This window comes from Dreissena polymorpha, chromosome 4, assembly GCF_020536995.1.
Source record: "Dreissena polymorpha isolate Duluth1 chromosome 4, UMN_Dpol_1.0, whole genome shotgun sequence".
In the NCBI taxonomy this organism is placed as follows: domain Eukaryota; kingdom Metazoa; phylum Mollusca; class Bivalvia; order Myida; family Dreissenidae; genus Dreissena; species Dreissena polymorpha.
This window is the reverse complement of record NC_068358.1, coordinates 72,362,532-72,381,062: the sequence shown is the minus strand read 5'-3', so window position 1 is coordinate 72,381,062 and position 18,531 is coordinate 72,362,532. Positions and strand designations below refer to the sequence as shown.

At 35.1% G+C, this 18,531-nt stretch overlaps 1 pseudogene; it reads right to left on the bottom strand.

Annotated features, from left to right (window-relative positions):
- Window positions 1–5,617: 5,617 nt before the first annotated feature.
- On the bottom strand, window positions 5,618–13,840 carry LOC127878504 (zinc finger protein 85-like; annotated as a pseudogene).
- Between the last annotated feature and the right edge of the window lie 4,691 nt (window positions 13,841–18,531).

The following is an 18,531-nucleotide window of genomic DNA, read 5'->3' as shown; positions in this document are numbered from 1 at the left end:
GAAACATCAAATAAGTTTTTCGTAATGTATAAATTTATTTCAGAAAAATACAATACCGTACTAGCCATCGATATGCCCCTTTTAAATAAGGTAGCGACAATGGATTATATGCATGGCCTTTGTCCGACTGCCTGTCATTATTATTTTGATGATTGTCCCTCTTCAAGTGCTATTGCAACATGGTGTACCTTTTCAAAGCTTGCAACACGGTATACCTTTGCACAGCTTTCACTGTTTAAAGCTTCAAACAAATATAAGCAGCAGTAGGTAGACATGTGTCCCTCACTTTAATGATATGGTTACATGTATATTTCGTGGTCAAAGGTCATATGCAACTTACTCCTATAAATATGAGGTCGATATATATTCTTTGTATAAGAATTTATGTGAATGTAAAATATAGCTGTTTAAACCTGTATCTCTTGATAATGCAATATTTTTCTATCGAAATGTGATTTTTTATTCTTCGCTCTTCGCTCGCTCGAGAATTTGCCTGTTTTCAAAAAAAATAAATATTATTTTCGCTCGCCTCTTCAACTTTAACAAACATCCGTAGACCAATACATCAATTTGGAGTGTCCTAATCTTCAAGTTCTTCCTTAGAGGTTATCGCACGGTTTGAATATTCATGTCAAACTGCTGTATAGTATAATGCCCTGGAGTGTAGAACGCGTGAGCTTCGGGCAAGAGATATATTTATCATTTAGTAAGACATGCAGAGGTTAAGGGTATTATATGTAATATGTATATGATTCGATTCATTACAGCACATATTTAAAACAAAGTAAACATTGCATTAAAACTAAAATATTATGAAACAGTACCAAAATATACGTTTTATAATGATTCAATAATGTGAACGAAGGTCTAATTATACAACACGGTTTAAAACCATTCCGTATGTCATTATACTCTACTTAAGTTTGTGCTTTATATTATAATGTTATAAATTGTTCATTCTTGGTGTACGTGCGTAGATTGTGTTCAGTGTGGGCCTGATCATGGTAAGTAGACTTAAACGTCCGCGCATCTGATTACTGTGTACGTTGTCATGTTTTATGGGCCGCGGTACTTATAAAAAAAAACACTTGATTTTGATTGCAAATTTAAAATAGTTAAAATGCAAAGTCATATGAAAAAGCTATTACGGTTGGTTAATCGTTACAATTGCAATACTTATTTATGCATTATTGTTTATGTTTTTATAACTTCATCATGCGCCAAATCTTGTTTTCTATGTAGTTTCGCCATGGCCAATATTAACACAAGTGTATGTCTAGCTTTATGGTCATTTTCATTGGCTACTTTTTGTTTGACTGACCAATTCGTTACGTCGTTTTGCTTAAATAAGGTTGCAACGTCAGTGACGCCATGCAATGTTTACGGCTTTAACATGATGTTTAAGTGAATATTAATTGCCTTTGCTATTCTAAAAGAATGTGGTACAAAAGATATGCCGCTTGATTCATGATCTGATTTGTTAAACTGGTCAATAAAATATTTTAGTGGACGAGCTATTGTCAAAAACATTTCCTTAAACCGTTTTAAAAATATGTTAGGAAATGACAACTCTTGTCAGACTATATAATTATTTGTATAATGTTATTTATTTATATATGAAGATTATTCCGTTTTCAATGAAAATTAAAGTGAACACGCGTTCTTTTATATTGTTGCATCTTTTGTAAGCAACACATTATATTATTTAAACTCAACAAAACACGCAAGTACAAACAAACAATTAATTTCAATGATTTATTTAATCGAAATACTTAGGTGACTTATACACAAAAGACAAGCAGACATTTATCAATTTATAATAAATAAATATATGGTAACTGGGCGACCCAGAAAATAGGGCTTGAGTACCGGTAAGTCACAACAATTCTCAGACTTTGATACCATCGATCTAACGTAAATTGGTTTAAATTGAGATACGTGTAAATGCCTGAATTTGACTGTATCAGGTATTATATGCACGTATTTGTGAACGTTTATACAACCTGTTACATGTAGATGTATGTTATTTCTAGGGCGCACTGTACCTACTTCATAGTATGACTTTAAGGGGCCTTTTCACGTTTTGGAAAATTGACAAAATAAAAAAAAATGTTTCATATTCGCAAATTTTGTTTGTAGTTATAATATTTGTGAGGAAACAGTAATACTGAACATTTACCCTGCTCTAAAATATCTATTATATGCATCTTTTAGCGATTTAAAAACCTGAAAATTATAAAGCGTTGCAACGTACAACGATTGAATAATTTGGAGAGTTCTGTTGTTGCCGTTATAATTTGTGATACTAGGAGGGTTGCTTATATAAAGTTTAAAATACATCACTCATTGTATGAGCACGGATGGCCGAGTGGTCTAAGCGATAGACTAGTACTCCAGGGGTCAGCTGAGGGCTACTTTTTCTGTCTTTAATTTTATTCTTGTCTTTTTACTGGAGCTTTTTAGACCCAATGTTTACATTTATCAATATAAAGCATTTAACGACAAATTTAAATACATGCAAAAATCTGTGAAAAGGTTCCCTTCATTAATACGTAAGAGGCAAGAGAACAATGGTAAGTACATTACTTTTAAACTACTGGTATTTTCGAGCTAATGCATTACAGTTTTGTGAGTAATAACCAACATTAAAAGTGTCCTTCTCAATTAATATACAAGGATATAAACATATCAATCATACATTGACTGACCGAATGTACCGCTCAATAAAACAGGTGAATTCCGGACAGTGCAGATAAAAGGAATTACATTTTTAATACTGTTTAATATAGATTAACTATGTGTTTCTATGCGAACTCGATGATCTTATGTCATTCAATAGTATAACTTGTTAGGTTTGCAGTACAGAGATACTTCATCACATATGGTTCGATTTCATTTCACTGACCATTAAACTCTAAAAAAAAACATGATATCATTATCATAACTGGCTTGGAAAGAAAAATCTGACAAGATCACATTAATTAATTTAAGATCACTGATGCGTATTGTCCCCTACCGGTTTCACCGGAGGGGACTTAAGGTTTGCGCTCTGTCCGTCTGTCCGTGAGTCTGTCTGTCACATATTTCTGGATCCTGCGATAACTTTAAAAGTTGTCCATATTTTTTCATGAAACTTGAAACATGGTCAGATGGCAATATGGATATTATGCACGTCTTTTTATTTTTTTCCTTCGTCAAGAATTCTGATTGCTTTGGCAACAAATGAATAAAATAGAATAAAAAAATAATTCTGACAATGGTGCAGCCGGTATGGGACATATATTGCTTGGCAATAGTGTTGTTATTCCTCTATTGTATCGTATACAAAGTTTTTCGAAGAAACTACAATTTAGCGTGTTATTTATTAATGATGATAGGCAAATCTGTATGTGTTTGTATTGTTTGCTAAAATCAAAGCAAAAAATTAAAAAAATACTTTCAGCAATATTGAAGCAAATTATATAATTTTTAGAATAAATGGAGGCTATTTTAATACGTATTCAGCGTTATTTAACGTGAGCACACGAACTTATTACGTTCGCATGCGATAGTGTTGCGTGCGCGCGCGCTTGCTAATATATGCGCACGTAATATCGGTACTATCGCGACGCCGAGTGGTAACTATTTGGTGAGCGTGTGCGTATCGGAGTTATCGCACTTGCCTGTCACATCTTTCATGTTTGCATGGCATCGAGTGCGCACTTTGTAGATACGGCACATTAAAATACCCCATATGTTCCCCTACTGTCACTTGGAGCAATAACATTCAGTAGAAGCACAAATGAATGTGATCATCAAGACAGACCATTATGAAAACCAAAAACTAACGGATAATAAACAAGATAGAATCTAACTCAATTACCGGGAAATCGCTTGTAAATTACAGAGACGTAGATCTACGTATCTGTTAATTATCATAACAATGATGTCGCGCCGTTCATTTCAAATATCAACATTATACGATTATCAAAATGGTTTTTGTCTGAAAGGTTTCAGAAGTGTGCAGATCTAAAAATGGTCTTTCACAGACTTCGGATGAGTTCCTTTTGGAAAACGTAAAAAAAAATGAAAGCGTCTATTTGGAATTTATCAGCGAGATTAACACACTGTCGTTATTACTTACAATAAAATTTTACTAAATAATTCACACAAATAAAGCACTTAACAACGTTATTTTCTTTGATATTTCTTCCTTTCAATACACATTTCAGTTCGTTTTTGTACCATTTATTTCTTTCATATGTGTCATGTTAATCTATTTCACGTAGATAGTTCAGTATGTAAAAATGTCAACAATGACACTATGATCTAAATAGATGTGTCAAAATAGTTTGCAAAATGAAATCTTAGTAATAACATTTAATTTATTTTTCATAAACTAATAAACGACATGCATAATAATCATTATCAGACCACTGTCTCCTATAGAATCATTGCCTGTGTCTTTAAGTGACCAACCTGGTAACATGCATAACAATACAGCACACTTGTGAAGTCTTTCTCCTGTATGTACCCCGAAGTGTGTCTGTAAGTGACCGCTCTGGTTACATGCATAATCACACTTGCAAAATCTCTCTCCTAAGTGTATCATCAAGTGTATCAGTAACATGCATAACAACACACCTCACACTTGTACAGTCTTTCTCCTGTATATATCCTCATGAGCCTCTGCAAGTTAGCTCTCGCGTAACATGCATAACAACACACCTCACACTTGTACAGTCTTTCTCCTGTATATATCCTCATGAGCCTCTGCAAGTTAGCTCTCGCGTAACATGCATAACCACACACCTCACACTTGTACAGTCTTTCTCCTGTATATATCCTCATGAGCCTCTGCAAGTTAGCTCTCGCGTAACATGCATAACAACACACCTCACACTTGTACAGTCTTTCTCCTGTATATATCCTCATGAGCCTCTGCAAGTTAGCTCTCGCGTAACATGCATAACAACACACCTCACACTTGTACAGTCTTTCTCCTGTATATATCCTCATGAGCCTCTGCAAGTTAGCTCTCGCGTAACATGCATAACCACACACCTCACACTTGTACAGTCTTTCTCCTGTATATATCCTCATGAGCCTCTGCAAGTTAGCTCTCGCGTAACATGCATAACAACACACCTCACACTTGGTAGTCTTACTTCTGAATGTATCCTCATGTGTCTCTTTAAGTCGACACTCTTGTTACATGTATTATCACACACTTCACACTTGTACAGTCTCTCTTTTTTATGTATTATCACGTGTTTTTTTCAAGTCATCACTATGGTAACATGCATAACCACACACCTCACATGTGTAAATTGACTCTCCTGTTTATATTCTCATGAGTTACTACAAGGTACCACTCTGATAACATGCATAGCCACATACCTCTCACTTGCAGAGTCTTTCATCTGTTATGAATCCTCGTGTGTCTCTTCACATTAACACACCTCACACATATACGATCTATTCCCTGTATGTATCCTTATGTGTCTCTTCAAGTGACCACTCTTTTTGTATACATTATCACACACTCCATACTTGTGCTCTTCCTCTCATGTCTGTATCATCATTTGCATTTTCAAATACCATTCTGGTTAAATCCATAACAACACATCTCACACTTCTATGGTCTCTCACCTGTATGTATTCTCAAGTGTGTCTTAAAGTGACTACTTTGGCGACATGCATAACCACATACATCACACTTGAATGGTCTCTCTCCTGTATGTATCATAATGTGTGTCTTTAAGTAACCTCTTTTGTTACATTCATAACCGCACTCCTCACACGTGTACGGTCTCTCTCCTGTATGTATCCTCATGTGTATCCTCAAAGCACCACTCTGGTTACATGCATAACCACACACATCACACCTTTATGGTTTCTCTCCTGTATGTATCCTTATATGTCTCTGCAAGTGACCTCTCTGGTTACATGCATCACCACACACCTAACACTTATAAGGTTTCTCTCCTGTATGTATCCTCATATGTCTCTTCAATGCATTACTCTGGTTACATGCATAACCACTAACCTCACACTTGTATGGTCTCTCTCATGTATGTCTCCTCATGTGTCTCTTCAAGTTACTTCTCAGGTTACATGCATAACCACACACATCACACTTGTATGGTTTCTCTCCTGTATGTATCTTCATATGTCTCTTCAAGGAATCACTCTGGTTACATGCATAACCACACACCTCACACTTGTGCGGTCTCTCCCCTGTCTTGTGTGGTCTGTCTCCTGTATGTCTCCTCATGTGTGTCTTAAAGTTTCCAGAATGGTTACATGCGTAACCACACACATCGCACTTGTACATTCTCTCTTGTGTATGTATCATCATATGTGTCTTAAGGTTTCGACTATGTTTACTTGCATAACCACATACATGGCACTTGTATGGTCTCTCTCCTGTATGTATGCTCGTGTGTTGCTTCAAGGTATTACTCTGCTTAAATGCATAACCACACACCTCACACTTGTATGGTTTCTCTCCTGTATGTATTCTCATATGTGTCTTCAAGTGACTTCTATGGTGACATGCATAACCACATACATCACACTTGTATGGTCTCTCTCCTGTATGTATCATCATATGTGTCTTCAAGTTACCACTCTGGTAACATGCATAATCACACACCTCACACTTGTACATTCTCTTTCCTGTTGTGAGATTAAAAGGATTTGAATTCTTTTTTAGATATTTATTATCCTTTTCTCGAAGCCCCTGATCCAGAACTTGTAGATCATTTGATGTAATTTTATCACCACTATGCATTCTCTTCAAATGACGCACACAGAGGACTGTAGCTTTGAATGCTTTCTTGCAGAAAACACATGGGTACATTTCTGAAAAATAACAATATTAACATGATATTCAGGACACATTTTAATATCAAAAATGAAAATTGATTATGTTTGAAATTATAACCGGAAAAAATGTTTTGCTCTTATTGACAATACAATACTACGGAAACATTAATTAATTGATCTTGAAGGTTTAACAATAATGTACTGTCATGATAACTTTTCAAGACAGACAACAAACCTTCTCCATAGACATATTTAGGTCTGAAAAGCAAATTATCGTCTCGGATGAGGCCAAGTTCTCTGGCGTACTCATCTCCGTACCAGATTAGCAGTTCCTCTCCTGTAACAATTGAAAATATTTTCTCAAGTTATTAATACAAAATGTGAAAAGTGTAATCTTGTTATGTAACACTGAATTCCTTAACTATATCCTTTTCACAATAGTGACTTATACCCAATAATTATTGATGAAAATTGTGCAAATGTGTAAATGTTATTTATTTTTTAATTAACGAAATGTATTCTTCTCAACATAATTAAGTTTTGTTTCTCAGACTGAAATATATTACAGGTTTTTAGTTAAAGATTTGTTAATTTATGGCTTTTCTTGATAAATATAAAATATTGTTTGATTAAAATGGAATGGCACAGTACAATGGCAAAATGGTCAATTTGTACAAATAACTAACTAGTATTTGTTTATCTGTTCTCAATAGCTGCAACATGGACTCAGACCAAACCAGAGAATGTGAGAAGCGGGTGGTTCTATCACTTGGATTCACCCTACATTCAGAGTTGTGTATGTGTTGATGTTTATGAGGTCTTTCAATGCCTAAGGCTCCAATATGCAGACCCAGATGGTGTATCAGACGGTTATAAGACTTTGACAGAAATTTAAATTAAAGTTGCAATTTCCAACTTTTTATTTCATACTCTAAGGTACTAAATATTGGTATGGCCTTATGCAATTGTGAAAACCGGAGTACCTGACAAAAACACACTATTCCTGTATGGTGACAATCAAGCAAACTCACATGCACTGATAAAGGGCATTGAACCTGTAATGCCAAGGTAAGACTGCTCTTATCAGACAGCCCCCACATTTAGTATTCATATCTTAAGTCATGTATGTACCTGATGGAACGGGCTTGAATTCGCAGTAATAGATGCCTCCTTTGTACTGGAATGCTACAAGGTTTTGATCTGCCGCATTCACTGCTCAGTTCACATATCTCATCCAATTAGAGGTGGCCTTGTTCTGGGCATCCACAAAGTGGCTCGCTTTGCCTTCCTTATAGATCTGATAGAATAGACTCTTACTATAAACAACAAACAGGTAAACAAGATTAATACATAAGATTGATACACCAAAATCATGATATAATATGATCTATAACCTAGTATACTAGTTATTTAGAGCAGCATTCACATGTTAGACAACAATAACCAACCAGAACTCCGCGAGTTGGATGTGTCGCCTGATGGTAGCATACCTGTGTTAATTGTTTACTATGCCGGGTTAAAAAAAAAATCTATCAAAAAATGATGTTTAAAGAAAAGCTCAAGACATATTAGTTATAAACCTTTTTTGGGTCGCGGTCGCAGATTTCGAAATCTAAAAGCGGACCCTAAATTCAAGGTCAAGGTAACAGAGGTAAAATCGTTTATGCGCATGGAAAGGTGTTGTCCAGATACACATGCATACTAAATATGAAAGCAATATCTGAAGAGACACAGTAGTTATGAGCCTTTTTCGAATCGCGGTCGCACATTTCGAAACCTGAACGCTGACCTCAAGGTCAAGGTCACAGGGTTAAAAAAATATGCGCATGGAAAGGTGTTGTCCAGATATACATGCAAACAAAATATGAAAGCAATATCTGAAGGGACACAGTAGTTAAAAGACTTTTTCGAATCGCGGTCGCATATTTCGAAACCTGAACGCTGACCTCAAGTTCAAGGTCAAGGTCACAGGGGTACAAAACTGTATGCGCATGTAAAGTTGATGTCCAGATACACATGCATACCAAATATGAAAGCATTATCTGATGGGACACAGAAGTTATGCGCCTTTTTTTAAAGTGTGACGCCGCAGACGCTGCGGACGCCGCCGACACCGCCGAAGCAAGTAACACCTATATGTCCCCTGACCATAGTCAGGCGATACAAAAAAGCATTTAGAAACGAAACAGCAATATTTATATAATATTTCTATGGCATACAAACAAAATAGGAACTACTTTTGCAAGAAAAGTAGGAAAAAAGTAGGAACTTTTCCCTCAAAAGTAGGAATACATAATACTTATTTTTTAGACACAGGTCCAGGAAACATAGCTTGAAACAGAAGCTACCTTAAGGGCCCAGAAGATTTCAGCCTTTTGTACCTGTTCCTTGTGTGATGGATGTACTTGCATACAGATAGATTTATCCCCACAACCCTGAGAGCTGCTTGGCTTTTGGGCACTTCCAAACAAACGCTTTTGTGAATTATCATGCATGTATTTCATGTTTTCCTTGTGTTTTTATCCATCTGCATGACTTATAAGTTGATTAGCACCAGAATTACTACAAGATGGACTTCATTCAGACAGTACAATATCTTGCAAACTCATTGCCGGTATCTCTCTTGCACCATGATCCCAGTGTTTTTCCACTGTTGTCCAACTTCTCCTTCCATGAAGGGTTAAACTGTGTTTTCCCACTAGAAATTTTAGCACTTATAGTGTATCTATGATAATTAAGTTTCAAGCAAAGCTACCCTGATAAAGAAGTATACATGTAATTAGATGCTGTTCATTTTGGTGTATCATCAAATAAGTGGTTAGAGGTCTTCTGTGTATCGATATAAAAATGGTAATTATATTGTGCATGTTATATCCTTAAGCAGAAGACCAAATTTATTTAGTGATACACCAACTTGTTGTACAAGATAAATACTAGTATATAAAGCAGTGTAAATGCTTTGCTACAGCTACATTGTGAAACCTTTAAATTGACAATAGGGTGCAGTTATAATGACTTAAGTTACATTCAAAATGACTGGTCATTGCAGAGCAGATTATGCAACTGGAGATAGGACCTTATCACCTGACATCTTTTACGACAGCATTGATTGGGCAATGAAACAGTTGCACTACATTGTTTATTCCAGTTTCAGATAATGGCTTTTACATTATTGATGACTTTGCGGGAGTGTAATAATGCCGTTTAATAATTTTAATACTTCGCTTTAACACCTTGAAGTTACCTCACTAGCTATGGCATCATTAGACAAGAATTGTGTTTGTCCGAAACACAATGCCCACTATTGCGCAGCTTTGAAATAAAATTTCAATATATCATTTGGCAGGTTTAGAAATTTTCTCCCTTTTAAAGCTTATTACTTCCCTTGGATTGTATTTTTTAACTTTTGACCTTGAAGGATGATCTTCACCTTTCACCACTCAAAATGTGCAGCTTCATGAGATACACATGCATGCCAAATATCAAGTTGCTATCTTCAATATTGCAAAAGTTATGGCCCATATTAAAGTTTTCGGACGGACACACACACACAGACAGACAGACAAACGGACTGACAGTACAACTGCAATATGCCACCCTACCGGGAGCATAAAAATGTATCAGGGCATTTAGGCTCTGTGCATTTATCTTTAATTACTAAACATGATGTACCTATGATATCAATAGAACATCATATCCGTTGTCATGTAATACAGAATTTATTACATTATATTTGTAAATGATGAAAACTCGGCAAAGCATCAGTTTTATCTTTTTTCCAATAACTTGTGTAATAAATTCCATATTACATAACCACTCATACAATACATGTATCTCTATATCTCTACATTCCAAACAGCAATATCATGTTAACATGCATAAGGTTTGGTCAAATTGTTGTCAATGGAAACAAAATAAAACTGGAATAAACAATGGGTTCCCTCAGCTCTTGCATCACTGGGAACTGTGTAAGGTAGTGAAGTCTGCAGTGTACAAATGCTAAGGAAGTAAACAAGGCACTATTGTTACTTCCAAAAAAAACTTGTCAATAATTTTAAAAGTTACATAAGAAATAAATATTTATGCTCCTGAAGAGGTGCTAGCAGACAGTCAGCATGGGTTGTCAGGTCTCATCTAGATGAATGCACATTAACAGGGATACAGTCATGCCATAGATTCATTCATCCTGCAAGTTTACTAACTCTTTTTAAAAAAATAATTCTCCATTGAAAATGAAAAAGTAGGAATAGTAGGAAGATTTGGTAAAAAAATAGGAAAAAGTAGGATCCTGATGAAAAAGTAGGAAATAGTAGGAAAAAGTAGGAAAAAGTATGACCGCTTGACAGCCTGCATAATAATCAAATCAGTTTCAAAAGATGTGTGAAACCTGCATACCAGCATGTTTATATATAATACGCAATAGTTATATCAACCATAAATGTGTCACAGACACTGATCCCATATGTTTTGAAACAGACAAATCAACTATAAATACTACAGAAGACAATCAGACAAAAGGTCATAAATAAGCCATAACTGGTTGCTGTTCAAATTTCTTTCTCATCTACAAACTAAATCATTCATCTGTTAAAGTCTGAACAAAATCCGCCAAGCACTTAAAGGCTTTAATTTTGGGTCTTAATATTCTATGGTGGGAAACCAAACTAGGGGTCCTTACTCTGCATATTACATACTCGGAAACCACACAAACGGCCTTTACTCTTCTTATTTAATAGAGGGAAACCACACAAAGGGCCATTACTCTGCCAAAACTTGTTACCGCACAAATTATTTTTCAATAATCATCTCTTCAGATCATTCAATTGTGAACACTTGAGCTAGATCAATCCAGTAATTAAAAGGGAATTCGAAACACCAATTGTTGGGACTATATATTTGAAAGTGGTAAAACAGACAATTGCAATGGAAGACCAATAGTTCTGCCGAAACTTTCCTTTCGTTGCAATCACCTATGCAGTAAGGTCATTTTAATATATGAGAGTTTGAGAAATATCCACCATTATGTTAATGAGATAAAGAAAAAACAAGAATTCGAAACACCAATTGTTGGGACTATATATTTGAAAGTGGTAAAACAGACAATTGCAATGGAAGACCAATAGTTCTGCCGAAACTTTCCTTTCGTTGCAATCACCTATGCAGTAAGGTCATTTTAATATATGAGAGTTTGAGAAATATCCACCATTATGTTAATGAGATAAAGAAAAAACAAGCTTCATGATGAATACCTTTCCTTACACACATCTAAAAAGTAAAGTCATGAAACTTTTTAAAGTGGCAAAAGATCAAACAATAGTACCTTAAAATCCAAGTTTAAGGACGCCAAAACATGATGAGAGACAGACGAAAAGAACCTTTTTACTGCCTCACACTTTGTGGTTTCATCATACACATTAAATTTTCTTTATTGACTTCTAGATAGATAATTCATTTTTGTGAAAGCAGCTCTCTGTTTTCAACCATTAAGCCTTGGTAAGATAAGTTAAATTACTCTTATAAAGTAAAATTTAGTATCGATACATCAAGCTAAGCATCACTTTGAAGTCAGCTTCACCTGCCAGCAATATCCCAACTTATGGTTGTCAGTGATGACATCACCCCCATAAGGTCCAAACATGATCCTTGACTCCAGTCCAACTGTTGAAAATACTCCAAGACCAGCCCCAACTATTTTTGAGGTTTTAATTTCAAGATCATCTGGCAAGGTATGGTCTGCTCCATAGGGGTCACCTTCTTGCACCTGCGGTGGATATTAAGGTGTATGTGAAAGTGCTGGAAACTCTTTTTGAATTAGAATAAGAGGGGCATATTTAAGGCATTTCTTAAATTTATTGACATATATTTTAAGATGTTAAACCATGAAATATTCCAACATTCATTAAAACACTTTTCGAGTAACAGTCTCATTTACCCATACAAATATGTGATTTTTTTTCATTTTCTTATTCACTCTTTTACATTTTGTTAATGAGTTTAAGATGAACGTAGCTCCACCTCTTTGTCCTTAATGTAGTTGTAGGGTCCATGGATAGGGCAGTCTCCTTCAAACTCCTTGTTGCATTCTCCACAGTCTAAGAAGACACACGTACAATAACAAGGCAACAGTCAAATTATGTCAAAGGCTAAAATTGGCTACTGTTACTTCAGATTTTAAGTCACCACTTATATTTATTATTAAAATTAAAGGTTTTAATTTAGATGCATAAGTGAAAGACAGCAGTTGAGTCACAAAAACCTTTATTATAACTATACACAAGAGCATCACTTTACATAATAAGATACAATTAATTTCATAAAAAATACTTTTAATTTCTGTGTTATGCTTAACACATAATCTGGCAGAAAAGCAAATATGTCCCCTATCTGAATGCACGAGCATAAAACGGTAGCATTGATGACTTTAAAGTACTCACTCCTGTTGAATGAACACTTGTCGATGATTTGACCTAGTGAATAAGTTTACTTTTTCAAGTGACCTTATCTTAGTTAAGGCCTTGATATAGTCGAGAAATGCATTTACAAAAGGTTAAATCCATATAGGCTACACATCAGGCATTTGTAGTGTTATAAGAGTTGCAGTGTCTATCTCAGATTTTACTTATGGACTTAGTTTCTTCCCACACTTGACCGAAATTCTAACTTGGTATTGTCGAGATAAACATTCAGACTGAGGGTCTTCAAGATTGAATATTAATTCTAATTGTTATAAATTTGACCTGTTAACGTAGGTTTTTTTTACCTCGCTTGGATTAACATTCTGACCAAGTTTGATTAAGACGGAATTATAAATAAAGCTGTAAAATGGTAACAATGTTTCAAAAGTTGACCTAGCTTTGATTTCACTTGACACATATTTATATGTGTGCTTAACATAACAAAGTTTAATAGTCTGAAAATGTTTCATTAGATCACTTCATACAGAGCTAAAAATTATAATTATGTTTATTGCGTTTCATGAGCCTTTCTAGTGCAAGGTCATGGATATTTTGTTCTTGGGCTTACAGAGCATGTTGTCATCATCTGGAGGTTTAAGGTTCATACAGCTGCCTATCTTCCTCTCTCCAAGACTGAGAGACAGTCTTTTCCTTTTCTTGTGTCTTAGCTTTCTTCACTCTCTACAATGATGTTAAAGAGTAATGATTACATGATACACATTATATTCTTATAATAATCAACTTTTTTATTGAAAACATTCCATGCAACAGCTATTAAATATCTCATTCTCATATAAGCAATACCTAAAATTAAAAAAAGTAGTTGGTACAGCTTCTCAAACAACATTAAAACATGCAAGTAATATCCATTAAATGTGTTACATTTTTATCAGGGTTTGCTCACGTTTACTTAATCTCATGTAATAAAAACATACTAAGGCTTTTTTTAAACATTTTAATGACGGCTAAACTAACATTTTGATCTCAGATGTATGTTACAGCTGATTAAACAAGAGAATACCAAGCAATATGGTCCCCTACCGGTGAAACTCTACCATTTTTTTGTTTATTTTTTTTATTTGTTGCCATGCAACCAGGATTCTTGACGTAGGAACAAAATGAAATGACGTGCATAATCTCCATATTGTCATCTATCCATGTTTCAAGTTTCATGAAAACAATATAAAGAACTTTTAAAGTTATCTTAGGATCCAGAAAAGTGTGACTGACTGACAGACAGACAGACAGACAGACAGACAGACAGACAGACTGACAGACGGAGAACAAACCATTTACCGTTTCACCTGTAGGGGACAGAAAGACCAACCAATACATTTAACATAAAAATGCTTGTTATCATGGGAAAAATTTTGCTATCACTAGTGACCAGATAGTTCTTGAAGCATTTGGAATACTTTCAAATGTCAAATATTTGAAAAAGACAAAAGATTGAAACATGAAACATCAGGACCATTTATGAACAAGAGCTGTGATTGTGAAACACAATGCAACCTACTTCGCCACTTTGAAGCCATATATTTGACCTTTGACATTGAAGGATGACTTTGATCTTGAACTTTCACCACTCAAAATGTGCAGCTCCATGAGATACAGATGCATGCCAAATTTCAAGTTGCTATCTTAAATATTGCAAAAGTTATGACCAATGTTTCGATCAGTAAGCAAAACATTTGAGCATGAAACATGAGGACCATGTATGAAACAGACAAAGCATTGAAACGTGAAAAGTGAGGATAATGTATAAGAGATAGAGGGAGAGAGAAGAGAAAAGGAAAGGAATGGAGACTAGAGAGAGAAAGCGAGAGGAGAGAGAGAGGTTAAGGGCAAAACAAGTGTGTCATACTTTTGGTTCTGTTGCCAATTTCCGACCAAATAATGGTGGTGCAAAAAATGACATGCATGAACGGTTATGAGTAAATCTTTATGCCCTCCCCCATCACCCCACTCATTAAGTTGGGGCATAAAAAACAGACAACGGACCATTATTTAGCAAATAATTATTATAGCAAACATTGTGCTCTTACAAATTGCTACACATTAAGTTAAATTGAGCAGTTAAAGTTTAGGCAAAAACTGCCAAGCAATTAAAGATGACTTATAACCAGTACACTTTTGGACTATATATTATCTTTAGGACTAAATTATCTTTAGGACTATATTATCTTTAGAGGAAAATCAGACCAGTGGCCGAAATTCTGCCAGAACTTGTTGCAGCCAATATTCCTCACTTTATAATCATCAATCATAAAGGTCATACAACTGTTTACGTTTGGGCAAGATCCAAACAATAGTAAATGAGAAATTGAATACACAAGCTCAAGAGCGTGCTGACACTCAAGTACGGGAAATTCTAATGCCCCCCACTCCGTTATAGCAATAACAAAATAAACAAGCAAATTCGTTGATATCCAATTTCAAAATTGTGACAGACGGCCGGACAACGCCAATTCTATATCTCTCCGCCTTTAGCGGGGTGGGGCCGGGGAGTAATTATTCTAACTGTACAAGAAATTAAGAATGGTTGGTGAACATGGGCCAAACATGTGTGTATCATAAGTATTTGGGAAAATCAAAATCTTAAAACATAACATTGTATGCATATTTTTTGATAAATGAAATGTATTTATGCACAAACAAGTTTCATTGAAATGCAAGAAAGCAGTTTTACAATATGCTTCTGGGCACAAACGTTTTCTGGACGAATGGACAACGCCAAAACAATCTCATCCAGATAAAAGGACGGATGGACAACGCAAGAACAATATACTCCTCCAGATAAAATTATGAGAGAAGGAAGGACAGACAAGTCAGCGACTATATGCTTTCCCTTGATGGAGCACAAAATCTCTGACCTGTAATTTCTAAGTACAAAGATGTATTCATAATTCTCGAAAAATGCTGGTCAGTTTATGGGTTAAGTGTACAACCTTACATGAAGCATTTGTGTAATCTTGACCCTTGATGTGAATCGTATGACCTTACATGAAGTATATTGTATGACGTTGACCTTAACCCTAGACATGAGTCTTGACCTTAACCCTAGACATGAATCTATCGTATGACACACAGCAAGGAAGAAGATGGAGAAGAATTATCGAAGGTTATTACAGAATCCACTGATGCATAGTAAAAATAATGGATAGATAATAAATATTTCTACAAATGTGTGACCTTAAATGTGTGACCTTGACTTTGATCAAAAACACATAGGTCTTGCACTGCCTGATAATTGAGAACAATTTCATCAGGATATTTTAAGAATCCATTTTTGTATGGTAGAATCCTTACCAAATAAGGCATATTTAATCAAAATGTGTTATTTTTACCTTTGTGTTTGACTTTGACCATGACCCTAGCAATCTGGATCTTATATTTGACACTCAGCTAGATATTGGAGAACAATTATGGACAGTTATTACAGAATCCCTTGATCATAGTAAAGAAATGACTAAATAATGAATAATTCATCAAATTTGTGACATTTGACCTCAATGTGTAACCTTGACCTTCGCCCCTAGGATTATGGGTGTTGAATGTGAAGCATCCCCAGATGATTGAGAACAAATATGGCAAGTTTTATGGCTCTGGCTGATGTGTTAATGGAGATTAAGCTCTAAGCTTATATAAAAAAGCATTTTATCAAGATACAAAGGGCCATGACCTTAGCCCCTAGGATTATGGGTGTTGAATGTGAAGCACTCCCAGATGGTTGAGAACAACTATGGCAAGTTTCATGGCTCTGGCTTATGTGTTAATGAAGCGGTAAGCTTATATTAAAAAGCATTTTTTTAAAGATACAAAGGGCCATAACTCCGTTATTAACAGATGGTGTACAATGCCATTTTGCGTGCATCATCCACTTATCAATATATATATACTCATACCAAGTTTCAATGAAATTCGCCAAAGCACTTCCAAGATATGGCTCCGGACACAAAAGTGCCTGGACGGACGGAAGGAAGGACGAATGGACAACGCCAAAACAAAAATACTGGTAACTTATACATACCTTATTTTTCGTCACTCGGTCGTCGTTTTTGTCCAATTTCCTCTTAGCTGTTTTCAGACCAAGGGGGGCAGTCCTCACTACAGCATTCTCTGCAAATATATCATGAAAATTAAACAACTATCAGAGTGTTTTGGGTCTAATTTGGGACTGTTATTTTGTCCCACATTCAATGTCAACAATATCAAGATGGCTGCATAAATTCCCGATTGGAGGTTTAAAAAAATGAAAATAAAATGCAACAAAGTTTATTCCCTATGCAGCTCTATGAGTCGAACCTTAATAAATATAATAATTGAAAACACTTATTCTAAATTTTAAAGAAATAATAAGCACACCATAAATTAAACCACTTTAGTCAGAACAACTTTTGTTCACTCCAAAGGGCCCATGTCCCATTTCCAAAATGATAAAAAAAGACTGTTAAATAGATGTGTAACATCTATTACTCCTTAGACAATGATTCAGTATTAAGTATTTTAATCGACTCAATCCAGTTGCAAAAATATTCATTTTAAATTGTAAACAGTAAAGTAAATTCATCATATCTTTCATTTTTAAAATTATCACATCTACATAAAAGGAAGATAATCATGAATGTAAGCAAGTTTTCTGCTCTGAATAAATATGACTCAATGGGCAACATGTAATGTTTAATAGTTAATGTCAGTATGTTGAACAGAGATGTTCAGTGTTATGACAAATTGTTTATCTACAAACACTATTGTTTGGTTTGAATATACGAGCATTAAAAAAAACATTTCATGCGGTGGATTTGGACTTACTGAGGAAAAAATCTGAAACAACAATAAAACAGTTGTTTGCAATTTAATTATTAAGAAACATAAATTTTCAAACTTTATTTTAAAGTCAGGATTCATGTCAAATATCTGTTTTAATATATTTCTTGTAAACAATGATCTAAATAACTACCGTTTACTGAAGTACTTGTTTTCTTAACTACCCCTCTGGACAAACCTTGACGAAGATCGCTCTTTAGGGCCGGATGAAATGAATGATAGCCATTGCTTTCCTTTGTGTTTCTTTCAATGAATATCTCTTCAAAGTCATCAGAAGAACAATCACCAGACTCTTCTACCAGATGGAAATTTACATTTGAAAACAATACCTCCGATGTCAAGGCAATATCTGCCACTTCAGAACGCATCGTAAAAGGCATTTCATTGCTCTCATTTGCAGAAAAGTGTTGTGAGTGATTTGACTTTGAATTGCAGCTGA